The following is an 18,576-nucleotide window of genomic DNA, read 5'->3' on the forward strand; positions in this document are numbered from 1 at the left end:
GCAGAGCCTGACACTAGAAGTGTTGCACACAAGAACACAGTGTTTAAAGTCTCACGAGCTTGTCAGACAACCAGGCTGAGCTGGTCCTGTTTTTGACAGCAAACTTTGATTTAGTTTTAGTCATAGTCTTTTGAATACATTTTCATTTAGTTGTAGTCATAATTTAGTCACCTGAAACGTTTTAGTTGAGTGAATATCATGAGATTTTAGGCGACTTAATCTACAGTTGAGTTTGTCAACTAAAATGTATTTTGGCAGGTCTTGATGCCATCGTAATGACAGATTTTTCATTTGGTTGCGTGCTGCAACGCGTTGTGAGCTTGTAGATCTGCTATTTTCAGCATGCAACACCGGAGAGCAACCAAACATAAAATGACTCTCTTCTCCACTAGTCCCTCCAACATTTTAGTCTAGTTTTATTTTGTTGATGAAATTGTCAATATATTTAGTCTTAGTTTTAGTAATCACAGCGTAGTTTTTATTTAGTATTTATTTAGTTTTCGTCAGTGAAAAAAACGCAGTCGACAAACATTTTTCGTCATAGTTTTAGTCAACGAAATCAACACTGCCTCACAGGTGATGGTCAGAGTCAGACAGAGTCCTGGGCCTCAGGTATAAGAGGAGGAGGGGGAACAGGAGCTGGGCTTGGGAGGGGCAGAGGTACACTCTGTGGCAAACAGTCACACCAAGGACAAAACAGGGGCACACTGTGCAGTACAGAGCATGATCATGACAACAGCGTCTCTATGCAGATTAATAAATGAGTTCAGACAAGTCAAACTCCATAACTAAAACACTGGGGGATTCATATCTAAACATTATGCAGCCTTATACGGTCATGGAGGATGAGCCATTGAGGATTTCAGTTTCGGATTAAAGTGAGCCTGTCCCCTCTCGCCAACAATAGAGGCACAAGTTCTGAGCCTGACCTATGATCTGGAGGCACAAAGTAAAACCCTCTTGCAAGACACAAAAGTTACTTAAACCACTTTGGAGACCAAGCATGCAACTACATTATAAGACTATCTAACCATGCATTTACTGACTACATTAAGTGCATTTCTTTACCGCTTGTACCTGGGGTGAGCAGTGAGCTGTGTGTGTGTGTGTGTGTGTGTGTGTGTGTGTGTGTGTGTGTGTGTGTGTGTGTGTGTGTGTGTGTGTGTGTGTGTGTGTGTGTGTGTGTGTGTGTGTGTTCCTCACCTACTGCCAGGCTGTGAGGCCGGATTTAGACTGCAGTCAAATCCAGCCCAAATCCGATTTGGTTCCCAAATCCGATCTTTTGGCCCGACTTTTCACACTGCATTTGCAAGTGACACAGATCTGATCTGTGTGTTCAGACTGATTTTAACAGCATCAGCCCAAAGCTGCCCTGTGGCGACATATCTGCTTTGGTTACCGTGGTAACGACGTAGGCGTCATGACGTTGCGTCTCAACGTTGGCGCTAGTTGATTACGTTCAGAAAATGCGACAAAACAAAAACAAACACACGTTAAAATATTGTTTTTTTTCTCTTCTTTTCTTTACTCTTGTGTTTCGCTCTTCCCTCTGGTTTTATCTATTTAGCTCACATGTTTTCTATCTCCTCTCTTGTTTTTCTTATGTGCTCAGTGCGCTTTAATCAAATAGTAAATACTTGCGCTCTGTAATGATGTCATTACAGCCGCGCTCGGGTCGCGCAGCAAGTGATGTTTGGCCAGTTTGATGTGACTTGCATGTGACTTGTGTATAACTATGGAGTGGATGTGGTTACTGCTTTCAGACTGAGACAGATGTCCTCAGATCCGATATGGATCGGATTTGAAACCACCTTTGGATGTGGTTTTTCAAAATCGTATTTCATGTGACCTGCATGTGACCTGTCTGGATTTAGACTATTTAAAAAAAATCGGATTCCACTTTTGATGTGACTCAGATCTGATTCAGGCTAGTTTTCAGTGGCATTGTAAAGCCGGCCTCAGGCCTTCTTGAAAGTGTTCAGGAAGAGAAGTTCTTCATAGGAAAACACACTTTATCAGATCTACAAGCTCACAATGGGTCGTAACGCATACAATCAACTATTTTTATCAGATAATTGTTGTAGAGGGGAAAAGGGGGCCGCTCTCCATTCCGACATGCTGCCATTCCGATATTGACTTCTAATTGTCTGAGTGGCGGCACTTCCATAGAGGTTAGGGTTTGGGTTAGGGTTAGGGTTAGGTATAGGGTTAGTGTCGGAATGGGGGGATGTCGGAATGGGGGGACGCACCCCCTGCTCGTTATGCATTCTAACATCATTTAAATGGCACAACTTGGACACACCCTCTGACTCAACAGACCACTGGTGAAGAAATGTGTGACACTGAGCACTGAGCTGGTTGTGTTCAAACTGGTCTGCCTTGTTTCCAATAAGGCAAACATAGCTTACTTCTTTACCCACGTTTTATTTCACATGATTTCAGCGCAGATGATTAGCTTAATGTGCAACATAGTTTTCTCACTCAACTGTAAACAAAATAGCCTACAGTTGTTGGCACATTTCTAAAGTGACAATTTAAGGACTTTTAAGACCAATATAGAATTGGCCAACTTTTCAAATATTACGTAAGAAGCAATCATTGTGAAAATGGCCTATCTACAAGCTCACAGCGGCCTTGCATGTCATGTAGTTTGGCTACTTTCACATTAGTCTATGATCTGTGAGTCAAACTAAATGTAATGCCTACAAGTCCTTGTCAAGGGGGGGAGGGGGGGTTGTGATTTGAGAACCCTTGCTCTAATAGTGTGTGGATTATTAAAAAAAAATCTTAGAGTTAAACACATTCAACGAACCGACTCTGGATGAAGAGTAAGTTTAAGTAAGATGAAACAGTACTGCAGTTTCCATAAAGAGCCTCTAGGTGTCAGTATAGGACCAGAGCATTACTATACATAACCCCTAGTGTGGCTGCTATAAGCGTGTTTCCTAAACCCACCAGGATTGAATTAAGACCCGCCTCGCAGAAACGCCCCTCTCCATAATCTTAAGTATGACATTGCATATGAACGTTAGTGCAAAGCATTACCTACTACCTACCGAACCATTACAATAATACACACAGAATACGGCCAAAGCCAAATCCCAAACTATAACAATCAGTAAGAGTTTTTAGTTTTAGCGCAGTAGTGACAAATGAATAGCTTTCTCAGTACGTTTTTCTCTTTAGCAAAGTTACAAAGTTTTCCCTTTTTTAAGCACAGTACAAAGTAAGTTTCAATTTATTATATATATATATATTTTTTTTTTCTTTTTTTTTCTTTTTTTTTTTAGCACAAATTAATAGCTGTGTATGTGGTGACAAATTAATAGCTGTGCATTGTGCAAATACAGGCTTTTCTCAGTACAAGTTTTAAGATTGTCTTCATGCCTTTACTAGGTCTGACTTTATCCACCCTCCATGTGTCCGGCAAGGATTTCAGCCACTCCTGGAAGTTCTGGCGTTTCCGCGAGGCTGGTCTTAACTCAAGCCTGGTGGGTTTAGGAAATTTATAAACACCATATGCACAACTACAGGCATGATTAATGCCTTATGCTGCTTGCTACTCCATGTCTGCCCGCTCCCTATGGGTACGCTATTATTGTATCCATAGGATATGCCTTGTAAAGGAGCGCTTGTTTTTGGTGGAGATGACTTGGAGAAGTGGGCACCTGAACAACTGGGCACTAGGGACATGTGGGCACTTGGAGAGGTGGGCACCTGGACAACTGGGCACTAGGGACATGTGGGCACTTGGAGAGGTGGGCACCTGGACAACTGGGCACTAGGGACATGTGGGCACTTGGAGAGGTGGGCACCCTGGACAACTGGGCACTAGGGACATGTGGGAAAGTGTGCAAGGACTGACAGATACAGATCTCCATATATGGCCATATCAGTTGGATCACTGAAGAATTAAGAAAATGGTTGTTTGTACTTTTGAACATTGAGGTGAGGTAATGTTGGGAAGCTGAAAGGATATTGATATTGGATGAGGGGTGCTAGTAGTTTCAGAACCACTCATCAACCTACACTAAAATCTTGACATTTTGACCCCATCTCCTCGCTTTGGAAATGTGTCACATTAACTGCGTTTACATGACAGCTTCATTCCAATCTGATCTAAATAAACCCGATTGAAGGTATTGGATCAAGTGTTTACATGCGATGAGATCAATCCGATCGGGTGTTTACATGTGCCCACTTTTAAATCGTGTTGTGACGCAAATGATTAAATAGATCACATTTCCCTGTATCCATTAATAATAATAGTAATAATAATGGAGCCTAATGCAAATGCACAGCCCCACCAAAGTGAAAAAATAATCTGCAATGCTCTTTTAATTAGATTATTGGGGATGTGCGTTGTTCTGTATACATGTATTAAGGCTCTTTTCCACCGGCAGCGATAACGATGACGATAACGACTTAAAAAAGTGGGTTTTCAATTGAAGTGGATAGGCAGCATCCACCCAACACCGATAAAGACAACGATAGCCGACAACTACATCGTTAGGATCAACAACGATGTGGTTAAGATCACAGTGATATGGAACTGGGTCTCTGACAAACAGCTCGAGGTGCGCTCTGCGCGAGCGGCTGTTAATTGGCGCCTCTTCACATTGATGTCCGATAACTTTATCGGACATCAATGTGAAGGCATAATTATCGCTGTGATATTTTATGGCTATCGTCATCGTTATCGCTGCCGGTGGAAAAGGGCCTTGTAATGGCAAAATATAGTGTACTGTGTCAACGTAATGTTAACTGTATGTCAAAGGAAGAGAGACAGACCGAGGGGTGTCACACTTCTTTGATGATGGGTTCCCAGATTGGGTTAACTGAGACACAGAGTAGGGGTGGCAGCGGTCACCGGATAAAATGCCTTCTCCCCTGTAGATCAACTGGCACTGTTCCAAAGAAAACAAACATTGTCTCTCACTTACCCCCGGACCCCCGGAGTCGCCTGGCTAGGTGAACTCCCGAGTCGTATGTTATATGAGACGACAGGTAAACCGCAACATCCCATCCTGTCCCTTGGGACTGCCTCCACTCCTTCCGTACATAAGTAATAAACATTACTTATGACCTATGCTGACCCCATGCCACATCTATCATTTCCACCCAAGATGTTTCCCATGCAGGTGCACCTTTGTTCTACAGTCCTGAGAGATCGTATATAAGGACTACTCACCCTGCATCAGATTGTCATTGCCATTCTCATTGTCAGTTTGTGCTTTGACCCTATCCATGGATAGTTGTAAATAGAACTTTCTTTTATTTGATACTTTTACATTGTTTTGAGTTTTCTCTATTCTTTGGACAAAGTGTTGTCTCGTCCTGATCATGATCAGCTTTGATTAAACTTCTTCTTCTACTTGACTTTCAACTTGTTCTGAGTTTGTCTTCTCTTTGATACATATTAAGTATCTAGTCCTTTGTGAATTTCCACCACATTTTGGTGTCAGAGTGGGATTCCACGACTGGACGCCGCGGCTAGCCTGGTGCGGTCCCTGACTGGCCAGCCACCCACCCCGTCTACGGCTTCAAAACTATTCGATCTGCCGAGGAGGGATTAAAGGGTGGACACCGGGCACGGTTCCGGGCTCTCCGCGGGGGAAACGGCGCTGGAATCTTCACACGGTGAGATAATTCACACACTTGTTTTGAAGACTATAATTAGAACCACATGCTTCTTTTCGGTCCTGACAAAAGTCTCTTTATTCTACGGAAAATTGTCATTTTTTTTCTTGTTTTATTCCCTCTTTTGGCCTGGGCCTAGACTAGGTTGTTTCTTGTAATTGCTTTATTATTATTTCTTCTTGCCGTTGTTATATTATTGCTATTCCGTGCAAGGAATACGGTTTGGTCCTTTTCTGAGTTTATGGGCTGTGAGTCACAAGCGCGTGCAAGTTTTTTTTTATTGGGGTGTTCCTTTTCGGGGAGCCTGGTTCCAGAGGTTGAGGCCCATACAGTTAATTATTGTCTTTGTGGGTGACTCTTTGGGGAACTTGGCTCCCGGGAGATGAGGCCCGTACTTGGGTGATCCTTGCGGGGAACTTCAGTTCCAGGAGTTGAGGCCCATACAATTAATTATTGATTCTCTTTGGGTGACTCTAGTGGGGAACTTTTTGTTCCCGGAGTAGAGGCCCATACAATTAATTACTAAATTCTCTTTGGGTGACCCTCTGGGGAATTTATTTACCAGAGTAGAAGCCCATACACTTAATTACTATTTTCTCTTTGGGTGACCCTCGTGGGGAACTTTTTGTTCCCGGAGTAGAAGCCCATATAATAAATTACTATTTTTCTCTCTGGGTGATCCTCGTGGGGTACTTAGTTCCCGGAGTAGAGGCCCGAACAGTTTAATTACTATTTTTTTTCTTTGGGTGACCCTCGTGGGGAACTTCAGTTCCCGGAGTAGAAGCCCATATAGTCAATTACTATTTTTGTGGGTGACCCTCGTGGGGAAATTAGTTCCCGGACTTGGAGCCTACACAATCGGTAAGCACGTTAGGGTTAACCCAGCACCTTAGCCTGGGCGGTGTGAAGACGTTCACATTGAAATAAGTTATATAAGGAAAATATCTGTCGACAGTTGTAAACTGTGCCTCGTGCCAGCCATAAACTCATGCCTTTAGCCCTTGTTATATGCCTTAGCCCCCAGGAACCTGACACTGTTTTATCTGTGCAAATTTGTGTGACGGAGCCGTTATTTATGGTTGTCTTTCACTCTCTTTTTACTGGTCTCCTCACATTTCCTTTTACTGATGTTAATCGTTTTGACCCCCAGGACCCAGGCTTGTCTTGTCTGTGCGCATTTGTGCCACAAATCCTTTTTGGTTGGTTATCTATTGCTCTCCTGTTGCTTGTTTTATTACTTTTTTTTAAAGTGATGCGGAATCTTCGTTAACACTTTCAGTGCCAGGGCGTCATATGACGTCCGACACGACCTTGGCAATGATGCCAGAAAATAATATTGGCGTCATATGACGCCAGATGCTTTTTTTTCATATTACAGTAGTACAGTGTTGGATCTATGCGGTAACCAAGATACAGCCCTTTTGGACGATGGGACGGTCGTCATGCATGACAATTCAGTGGCGTCAGTTCAGAACAAGCTAAGGTATGGCAACATGACTGGTGTCTGGTGAAGACACCAGTCATGTTGCCATACCTTAGCAACAGGCACGATGAAAAGTACATTTTTATTATTTCCCCCTGTCAAGGTATGGCAGCTGCATACCCCTGCCATACCCAATTGACGCCCCTGCATGACATCACACGCTTATGTGACGGCAACAGTCCAAATTCAAGCATGCTGATTGGCCGGTTCCCCCCAGAAACAAGGGTCTCAAAGAATTCAGTGACTTTTACCGTAAGCGGACACACAGCAATCAGAGGGAGAGAGAGATATATTGAGAGAATGAGCTAGAATTAGTTATAAAATCATTAGATGTAGTATTATTTAGAGAGATAGAGATAGAGAGAGAGATCGGAAGGTTTTACCTAGGAGGAGTGGGGGAAGGGAAGGGCTAGTTTCTTTGTAGGTTGGGGTCCATTTTGTAGAAAAAGAAAACGCCGTCCCAGTTACCGGACCGTTGCTCCGCTGATCAGAGAGCAAGTCATGGCCGCACATGGAGACCAAGCAGGCAGCCGAACCATGCCCCGTGGCCGTGGACACCAAGCCCGCAGCTGCCCAGCGCCGCCACCGACCATAATCAAAACCCGAAGCACCAGTTGGACTTTCGTTTGTTGCTGCGCGGCTGCGTTTGGGACTTGACTGAGGCGACGCGTGAGGATGAACGGTGATGCCGTTGAACGCTGATGCCGGCGATTTGAAGAGAATTCTGTGTTTTTGCTGCTGTGTCGGGGGAGCCAAGGAACGTCGCCAGCCATCCACAGTGGACGGAGGAGCTACGGCGGTGATCCGGACCGGAGGCAGGCTGTTTGGAGCAGTGTATCATCTTACGGCGCCCACCGGCTGCACCGATAGGTATGGCCCCGGAGAGCGGAGTTGCAGCGGGCGCTAATACACCCAAATGAGGCCGTGCGTGGACTTAGCCAAGGAGGACGACCCGGTCGCTCGGTGTGCTGCGATCAGCGAACCGGGTAAGCATTATAAAGCTATGCTTTTTACGTTTCAATATGTTCTATACGTCTGTCTGTCTTTCAATGTTATATGAGATCAGTGCTGTGTTCTGGGGACTCACCGGGGACTACCCTCCACACCTCGCCCGACTTGGCACACCCTCGCAGGCACGGCGCCGCCAGGCGCCGGCCTCTATACCTCCGTGATGGAGGAACAATAAAATATGAACGGCGTCTGCCCTCGTGAACCTTTCAAAGTAGCGTATTTGATAGGGATTATGTACTATAGCGTCTGCCCTGGCCAAACGAATAGTAGCTGATCGTATGCCCTCAAAAAAAGTCTAGAACACACCACTGTATGCATATCATAAAGTGTGTTCCTGTGGAAATGAGCCATGAATCTGTAGGTCTACTCTAATGCAAGCTTGTAATACATTCTTCAATCAATCAATAACCGATGTCAATAAGCCTGACCTGCTATTGTTTTTTTTCCACGTAGGGTGCATTTGGTAATATACAATTCAATTCAAAGGAGCGTTATTGGCATGAGAAAACATACGTTTACATTGCCAAAGCAAGTATCACACATACAATAAAACTAGACCAGGTCAACCTGGTTGTGCCAGACCCCCTGTCTGTCATCATCATTTATGACATCATGCCTTTTGTAGGCATGTCATCATCATGTCATCATCATATATACCCTTTATATAGAAAACCAGGACAGACAGACCGACATTTGCTTATGTAGGCCTACCCATTTCATGGGTCTGGCAAAAAACAGTTGAAAATGCTATGTCGCATTGTCATTGCCAGACCCATGAAATGGGTAGGCCTACATAAGCAAATGTCGGTCTGTCCGGTTTTTCTCCATAGATGGTCATGATGATGACATGATGATGACATGAGGGAGGGATAGACCGACAGACAAAGCCTTCATGTCATCACAATGTCACAAATGATGATGACATGAGGGAGGGACAGACAGCCTATAAAGGGACAGACAGCCTATAAATGTACCATTAAATTTATAGGCCCAGAGGGTTGGCAGAACCGGGGTCTGGCACAACCAGGTTGACCTGGTCTAGTTTTATATATATACAGGGTACAAATAGCAGCATTATTTTCCTCATAGTACATAAAGGTATCAGCTCTGTTTCATACTGTATGTGCAGTAGGTCTAGATGTCAATCCATGGTTTGTAGTAGGTGTATGAAGTTCCTCCAACTTCTTCCAGTAAGAATACATTTCTTTATAGTTTAGTTTTTTATTGTGTGTGTATACCTAGATAGATAGTTTAGTAATACAATCAGTGTGTGTGTGTGTGTGTGTGTGTGTGTGTGTGTGTGTGTGTGTGTGTGTGTGTGTGTGTGTGTGTGTGTGTGTGTGTGTGACATAATAATCTATCAAATCGATCTCAAATCTGTATCAAATTTGTATCAAAGCAGAGCCTATAGAATTCAGTGGCCACGTATATATACATATATACATTTGAAATTATTTAGACTAGTGAAAACAGCCGATCTACAAGCACACAACGCCTCGCTTGTAGATCTGCTGTTTTCACTACTTTTGTGCGACAGCCTTTGCTAAAGAACATACAAATTATACAGAAGCACGTTCATTTAGTATTTTGTATTTATTTCTATCATATACAGGGCCCGTGGAGTCTGACTGGATGGAGGAAGGATGGGAGCCCGATCTGCAACCAGACCAATGACAACGCAGAGGACAGTATGATGGCGGAGATAGCGAGAGCGGAGGAGTCAGACTTCTCTTCCTCACAGCTATCGTTCACAAGCCGGAGATTGCCATGCAGTGGTCAAAAAAACATTGCCATGCCGTACTTTCCCAGAACAATGGCAAGGAACAGGTACCAGGCCATTTTGAGGCACCTGAGGTACACACACACACACACACACACACACACACACACACACACACACACACACACACACACACACACACACACACACGGTGAACAGTACCATCTTTGACCTTTATTTGTGGTGCCTTTGACTCCTGAATGTTGGCTTGTTGAATGCCTTTTTTTGAGAATACAGTACAGTACAGTACTGACTTTTATATTATTTTATTTATTCTTTACTTGCTGCACATTTATTTTATTTTACTTTTATCCAGTTATATTTTATTTTTGTGAAGTCATATTTGTGATTTCTTTTTTTTTGGAAATATTTGTAAATATTGTTGAACATAAATATGTTCATGCTGGATGTGTGAGGTACTCACCAGGGTTAGGGTTCGATGTTGCCATAAAATAAAAGGTTGACATCGCTTTTCTGACTTTTTGTCTTCCTGACCTTCTAGACCAGGTAAAAACACAGTGAATTCACAGTGCATAGTTCTATCAAAATGTAAGGCAATTTCTACCTTCTGAGTCATTTAATACTTTTTCACTTTGCCCCCTTGAAACTAGACGATGGTACAATATTTTTTTAACTTTTTTTGCACATAATGAAAGTAGGCATGTCATTCTTTCTGTCAAGGGTACTTGTGTTCCGTTACCATTTACCAATTTGTTGCTATGGCTTCCTAAAGTTTTTTTTCTTTGAACTCAAATATCTCAGAATCTAGATTTCTGAGGTTATTGACTGGTTTGCGCAGTGCGCACTCTCGAGCACCTATCTCCAAAACCGCTCACCGAAATCACTCCAAAATATTTTTGGTAAAAAAAAAAATCCTCTTTTACCAAACCTCCCATTTTTGTTCCGATGTGAATATCGGATCATTTCCAATTTATTCCCTGGAATTGGGGCAGAAATGAATGGGACCTAATGGTGGCACTGGTAAGGGACGGGGGGCAGGGGGGGCTGGCACTCAAAGTGTTAAGTTTTTCTTATGCGGTACTTCAGTGGTTGCAGCCGTGAGCTTATACTTTTAGCCCTCATGATACACTTGACCCCCAGAGCCTGACACCGTTTTATCTTCATACAGGCTCCCGTTGGTTGATTGTCTGTTACTCCCTCTATCTACCTCTTTGTTACTCACCTACCTTTATCTGACCTCTAGTTGGTTGTTAGTTACACTGCTCAATTATTTACGAGCATTTTTTATCTGACTTTCAGGCTTGGATACGGTTTTCTTCTGTTTTTCTTGAGTTGCTTAACATCGAAGCTCTCGCTGCCTGGTTTTGACATGCTTCCATAGGCTCTCTGCCTCCTGGACACTGCTCTGAGTTTCATACTTTTAGCCCTCGCTCTGATGGGCTTCACTACGTCCACGATACTCACGTTGATATAATTGAATATTACCTCGCACATTGCACCCCAAACCAGGGGCTTCCTTCTGACTATCTCTCTCCCCGACTGGACTACTGACGTGACATTTTTATTTGCTTAACTTATGGTAGAAGAAAAGAAAAAAAAAAAGTGTGGGGTGCTATCTAGGGCTATTTTTAGTGTCAACATTATTAGGAGTTATATTGGTGCCAAGACTGTTTCACTTTAGTGGAGTTATAATACTACCAAAACTATTTTCACTGTAGTGGAATTATATTGGTGCCAAAATTATTCTTTAGTGTTTAAAGTTATCTTCACTGTCTTGGAGCTATAAGCGGCCAAAATGATCAGTGTTATATTGCTGGGAATTATATTAAAATAATTATATAAAAATGTATATATATATTATTGGACATTTCGAATTGTCTAATTAGTTATTAATTATTAAAGAAATATAATAATAATAATCACAATAATAATAATAATACATAAATAAAAATAAAATAAAAACATTGCTGCTATTATTGTCCAAAACACCTCTATTGGGACTGCTGCTATTCGATATTATTGTTGTCCTATTAATTGTTACAAAAAAAAAAAAAAAAAAAAAATCATTTGTTTTATTACTTCTGTTTTATAAAGTGTATTTCTCTACTGTTCACAAACTGGAAGGCTTATACTGATTGTAGAGGTTGCAGAGAGTAGGGAGAGAAACATGTTGAGAGGGGGTTATCAAAGAGCAAGTAACCCCAGCACTGGTTCTGCTTTGCTTTCTTGTTCAAGGGTGGACCCAGAGCTGGATTGCACGCCGTTCTCACCCCCACCTGCACCACCCAATGTGTCTGCTGCCTCGCCACCACAACCAAGCCCACCAACCAGGCTGCCATCGCCATCCTCCACGACCTCAACGACCTCCGCCACTTCCAGCTCCTCCAGCCAAGAGCCTCCCCAGCACCCTCCCGTAGCGGCCTCCACCCCCAACAGCCTGTATGCCGACACACAGCAAGCCATAGCCACTTCCACATCATCGGGAGAAGGAGGGGCGTCGGCTTCAGGGGCATCCGCTCCTAGCCCCTCCGATCTCTGTGTTGCACTACAGAAAGATATTAACAACATGATGGAGACGCTGAAAGCAGGTTTGGCTCAGTGCGCTCTCTTCAGAGCCAACCTCTGCCCGGACATTTCCACCGAACATAAGTCAAAGTTTGTAGGCTCTCCAGCGACCCTTCCTGACTGCGTCACACACATTGAACATGAACAGGTAGCTAATGACAAGGCTGTCAAAGCAAAGAAGAAGATGGAGGCCACTGTCCACGGAAAGGGTAGAGGATTTAGAGTAGGCAGGGGAAACAGAGGCTGGAGAGGGAGAAGGAGAAGGAGAGGCTTCAACAAAAACTTTGGGTCACAGCGTTCAGGCTATGACCACGATAGCTCTGATGACGGCCCCGACAATGGCGACAACGCTGACTACACTGAAGAACTGTGGGAGCCAGGGTGCTGCCGCAACTGCGGTCGCCAGGGCCACTGGCGAAACGAATGCCCAGAGCCTCCACATCCTCGCCGTTACCGGGCCAGATTGAGGAGAGAGGGACGCAGAGACGACAGAGACGACAGGAGAGGTGGGTGTGTCCAGGCTGATTGATGGCCTGACCAGGTGTTGCAATCCGGGCCTGGGGAAGTCCTTTCTGCTTTGCACTGCGACAGGGAAAGTTCAGGTGACAACACAAACATACACAGCCACACAGCCATGCAACCAACACACTTAAGCCAGGAAACTATTGACCAAGTAAGTCTGTGATATAATTGATGTCTTAAAAAAAAAAAAAAAAAAAAAAAAAAATGTGTGTAACAGGGAATAAGATTTTAAAATGTATTTCTTATTCTGACCGCTGATCTATATTTAGACGCAGGAAGTGTATGTTTTATACAGGACCTAATTCCTTTATGTTTATCAACGCTCCCATGCCAAAAAGCACCTAGTTCAATTAGTACGTGAATGTAACATTCATACAATTTTGAAGTACTTAAAGTACATTTTTGTAACAGAGTACGGTACTTATATGTTGTAGTGTTGATACATTTACTTAAGTAAATGTGGACTACTTTTAACATTTCACCAGCTATATGACCCTAAAATACAAGCTGCTACAATCTTAGAGCAGAAGGTTTTTCAAAATAGGTCTAAACGTGGTAGTTGGGACTGTGACACTGACAGTTGACGAGGACACACTGGACCTGTTTTCAATCTTTTCTAGCTGCAGCAGTGATTGTTCCTTGTGATGAATCTCCTATCAATCAATTTTACTTGTCTAAGGCACCTGTCGAGGGAGAAACCCACCGCATGGAGATTCTGAGAGGACCTGCATGATGCGAACAGTGCCGTCTTTGAGAGGGTAGCTTTGGAGCCAAATTCATACACCATCCTCGCCCAAATAACACCAGAGTGTTGTACCATTAACTTCTTGAATCCTTTTCATAGCGTCCAGCGGATGAGGCGAGTCAGTACTGGGTTGAGTTCATCTTCCAAGGTAATACCTGGGCTAAGTTTAGCCAAGGGTTCTTGCAACGTTCCTTCTCTCTTTAACGCTGCTTTAAAGGCAGACCTAGATAGTATTGTTGTCTTACGTGGACGGCCTGTGAGTGCCTCACGTGGTTTCGTGTTATTTGCACCTGACTGTGTATGCACTCCATGCTGTTTCGCTGTTGTTAATGACTCTAAAATGTGCCACCTGTCACTGCCATGTTGGCTATGCTATAACACACTGTTGCTTTGCATGTCTAACATCACTGTGAAACGTTCCAATGTTCTTAAGCCTGCTATGTTGCTTACTACTTCCTATTAACATAGAGATCTGCATCCTTGTTAAACAGGAATTCACTGTTGACGAAGAATTGCTTGATCATAATTGTCTCCAAACTGTTAACGCTGCTTGCATCCCTAGGATTGATCCCCCTCCTAGATGCTGACCTAGAATTGGCCTGTGACGGCTCATCTTCCGGGGACTCAGAGATTGGGTCCGGTAATAGCTGGAAGCTGCTTTCGGCTGCCATCGGCAGCTATGTCTCTGTTCAAAATCTATTCCAGGTGCTGTTAATCACCTACATCGCCGTCAAGGTAGCTGAGAGGAACACCAGGATCCACACGTCCCAGTCCACTGAAAGTGCTACCGCCCACCGCCACCAGTGGAAGGACAAAAGGAGGGCGAGGATGAGAAGCAGATGAAGTGCATTGACATGCACCGACTAGATGAATTGTGTTTGGCAACACAACAACGGATGACGTGAGGACAGCGCTCTCAAGTCCCAGTTTGCATTAAGCCCCTCCCTATCACTGTCCCTCCATAACACAGCTATGTGCTGTTACCACTGCCCCAACCAGCACACTGCTCTTTCTTGTACATCTCAAAAGACCTGCCCATGACACTTAAACAAGGTTATTACGAGTGGCACTGGCCGTAGGCAGCAAACGCTCTACCAACCTGCCTGCTTTGACCAAAGGTTAAAAGAAGGCCACCTCAACCCGTTCGGTGCCAACTGGATCGCAGAGGCTCTGAAGGACAGTGTGTGGTTACGCCATTTGAATTATGTACCTGACTATATGTCACGCTGTTCTCTGGATATGAGCCCACGAAAGAGACACTTGTGTGCGCATTCTATCAACAGCCTAACTGTAACATTTAGAATTACATCTGTCCGAATGTATGGCTCTTACTTCCAAATGGGTTGTTTCTTGTTCTTGTTTCTTGTTTTTATTCTTTTTATGTTCTCAGTAATATTTGGTGTAAAACCATAATAAAGTTTCCTTACTTTGTATATTCATAAAGCTTGCTATAACCTAGAGGGACTTTCCCCTCGGAAAAACAGCCCTTGCTATTTCTCTGTGTGATGTGTTTGATAAAAATTATACTACAGGTGTTTTCCTGAAAATGTATGATTTATATTATTCATTCTAGTTATTTTATTTAGTCATAATCTAGTACATTAGTACATTCATTTAATACATTGGGTATTATGCATGATTGGTTTTGTTATTATTTGGTTTATTGCATATCTATCTCATACGTATTAATCAGCCATATATTTTGTATGTTAATCAATAAGAATATTATTGTTTAAAAGGAGGGAATGTAATGGCAAAATATAGTGTACTGTGTCAACGTAATGTTAACTGTATGTCAAAGGAAGAGAGACAGACCGAGGGGTGTCACACTTCTTTGATGATGGGTTCCCAGATTGGGTTAACTGAGACACAGAGTAGGGGTGGCAGCGGTCACCGGATAAAATGCCTTCTCCCCTGTAGATCAACTGGCACTGTTCCAAAGAAAACAAACATTGTCTCTCACTTACCCCCGGACCCCCGGAGTCGCCTGGCTAGGTGAACTCCCGAGTCGTATGTTATATGAGACGACAGGTAAACCGCAACATCCCATCCTGTCCCTTGGGACTGCCTCCACTCCTTCCGTACTGATAAACATTACTTATGACCTATGCTGACCCCATGCCACATCTATCATTTCCACCCAAGATGTTTCCCATGCAGGTGCACCTTTGTTCTACAGTCCTGAGAGATCGTATATAAGGACTGCTCACCCTGCATCAGATTGTCATTGCCATTCTCATTGTCAGTTTGTGCTTTGACCCTATCCATGGATAGTTGTAAATAGAACTTTCTTTTATTTGATACTTTTACATTGTTTTGAGTTTTCTCTATTCTTTGGACAAAGTGTTGTCTCGTCCTGATCATGATCAGCTTTGATTAAACTTCTTCTTCTACTTGACTTTCAACTTGTTCTGAGTTTGTCTTCTCTTTGATACATATTAAGTATCTAGTCCTTTGTGAATTTCCACCACAGCCTTTAGGCCTATATTATCATTATTATAATCATCACATCACAGGCCTTCACAGGCTAAATCTCGATATTCTGACGGCCATCCAAATCCAATGTCCCAGAGAAAGTGAGAGAGGTCCTGTCGGGTTCATTTGAAGAACTATAATCCAGCATTTTGAGGTGGAAACATGGATAATTATAATCCAGAATTCTGAGGTGGAAACATGGAGAATTATAATCCAGAATTTTGAGGTGGAAACATGGAGAATGCACAGGCTTAATCATAAATGTGCTGCCTGAGAGTGAGAACCATATAAGTTTAATGTAACTTGGAGTTGGAGAGCAGAGCTGGAAAGTTATTAGTGAGTCCAGACCAGCTGTGGCTCTTGCATTAATTGGTTTGGCCTACTTTTACGGCTTTTTTGATTGATTGATTGATTGATTGAGTGTGTGTGTGTGTGTGTGTGTGTGTGTGTGTGTGTGTGTGTGTGTGTGTGTGTGTGTGTGTGTGTGTGTGTGTGTGTGTGTGTGTGTGTGTGTGCGCGCGCTCACGTAGGCTACACAGATATTCTGCACATTTATAGATTGATTAAAAAATGCGTTTATAAACTAAATAGACTAATGTGGTGAAACATCACAAAAAGTGCCACAATAATGGCCAGGAAGCATGCACTGAAAGAACATGATCAGATTCTAATTGGGTTAGGTGTATACATGGAAGGATTTTCCTTTTGATCGGGTCGTAAAAAGGTCTAGACCACCCCTCTGCATCCGATCAGAATTTACATTGGGTTGGTTTTGATCGGGTTTATTTAGCTGTATACATGGAGAATTAGATCGGGTTTATCTAAAATCTTGTTTTTAATACGATTAGAAGTGTCCATATAAACGGGGCTAATGAGAACCTTTGAAAATGTATATTCTCACTATGATGAAATATAAAAAAAAAAGGGACATTAGGGTTCATGTATTTAGCGACGTGTTGATGTTCTGTTGACATCATTGTATTCATCACGCAATGACATCACACTGTCATCATCACAACCTTGCCTTTATTATGAAATATCAACCAAACGAAAGGTAATTTGGCAACTTTTGACAACCAATCCAAAAGTGACCTCAGACCATTAGTTGTCGAAACTACCAAACAGATTGGAGGATTACAGCGACCGGCTGCCTCGACTGTGATTGCGCTGGTGCTGATACATTTATCAACAGTCATCCTTAATTGCGTAATTGCGTCCACTGAAACGTTACAATAGAGCACACACTACAGTGTGAGAAATGTTCCACTGGACGGCACATTTGAATGGAGGACCCAGTCTATACAACCATTCCTCTGTGGCAGTGGAGCACAAGGTGTACTCATTTGGAGAGAACTGTCATGGAAGGGACAGTGATCATATTGAAGTGCATGTCTTCAACACAGTGTCGTCAAGCTGGATGCCGTTGCCTCCAATGACAAATGGAAGAGGAGAACATCAACTTGAGGTTCCCTCCGATCGCCGGTGCCATACTACCGTGTTGATAGAAGATATCGTCTACGTCTGGGGAGGGAATCCTTGCTGCAAGGTTCTTTATGCATTTGATGTCAACACCCACAGATGGTTCAAACCCGATATTTCAGGGACCGTTCCAGAGGGGAGGTCCGGCCACTCAGCCTGTGTCTTGGGGATGGTCATATTTATCCATGGAGGATGGACCCAGACTGGTTACACTAATGACACCTACAAGTTGGACACCACCACGATGGTTTGGTCTTTAATTAAAGCCAGTGGGACTCCTCCACCTGCTTCAGAACATCACTCTGCCACCATCATAGGGACCAAGATGTTCGTATTTGGGGGCTGGGAGGGAAATTGGGTCTACTACAACATCATCAGAGTGTTTGACACAGAGACCAACTGCTGGCTGAACACGCCTTCTGCAAAGCTTCCTCCAGACAGACGCAACGAACATGCAGCCTTCGCCTACAATGGAGAGCTGTACATATTTGGTGGCTACAACTGGACCTCCACTGACTACAACAAGTACTTCAATGATCTGTGGAATTTCAACCCAGAGACCTTCTCCTGGAAGAAGGTTGTGCCCAAGGGGAAAGGACCGGATCTAATGTATGGTGCGAGCTGTTGCATAGTGGGAGATCGTATCATCATCACTGGGGGATGCAAAACACCCAATGACCTGTATATCTTAGACCTCAGTCCTAGTCTCAAGACTTTATGCAAGCTAGCAGTTATTCAGTACGGTCTGGAGCAGTGGGAACTCCCACACAACATCAGGTGGGAAATGGAAGCCATGAATATGAACAGCAGCAGAAAAAGAAAAACGTCTGCAAAAGAACAGAGACGGCTCCAGAGACTTGTGACTGGGGGGGCTATGGGGGGGCTGGCTTTTATAGAGCGGGGGCTAATGAATTT

The sequence above is a fragment of the Nannobrachium achirus genome, assembly GCF_963921795.1.
Source record: "Nannobrachium achirus genome assembly, chromosome: 20".
Taxonomy (NCBI): domain Eukaryota; kingdom Metazoa; phylum Chordata; class Actinopteri; order Myctophiformes; family Myctophidae; genus Nannobrachium; species Nannobrachium achirus.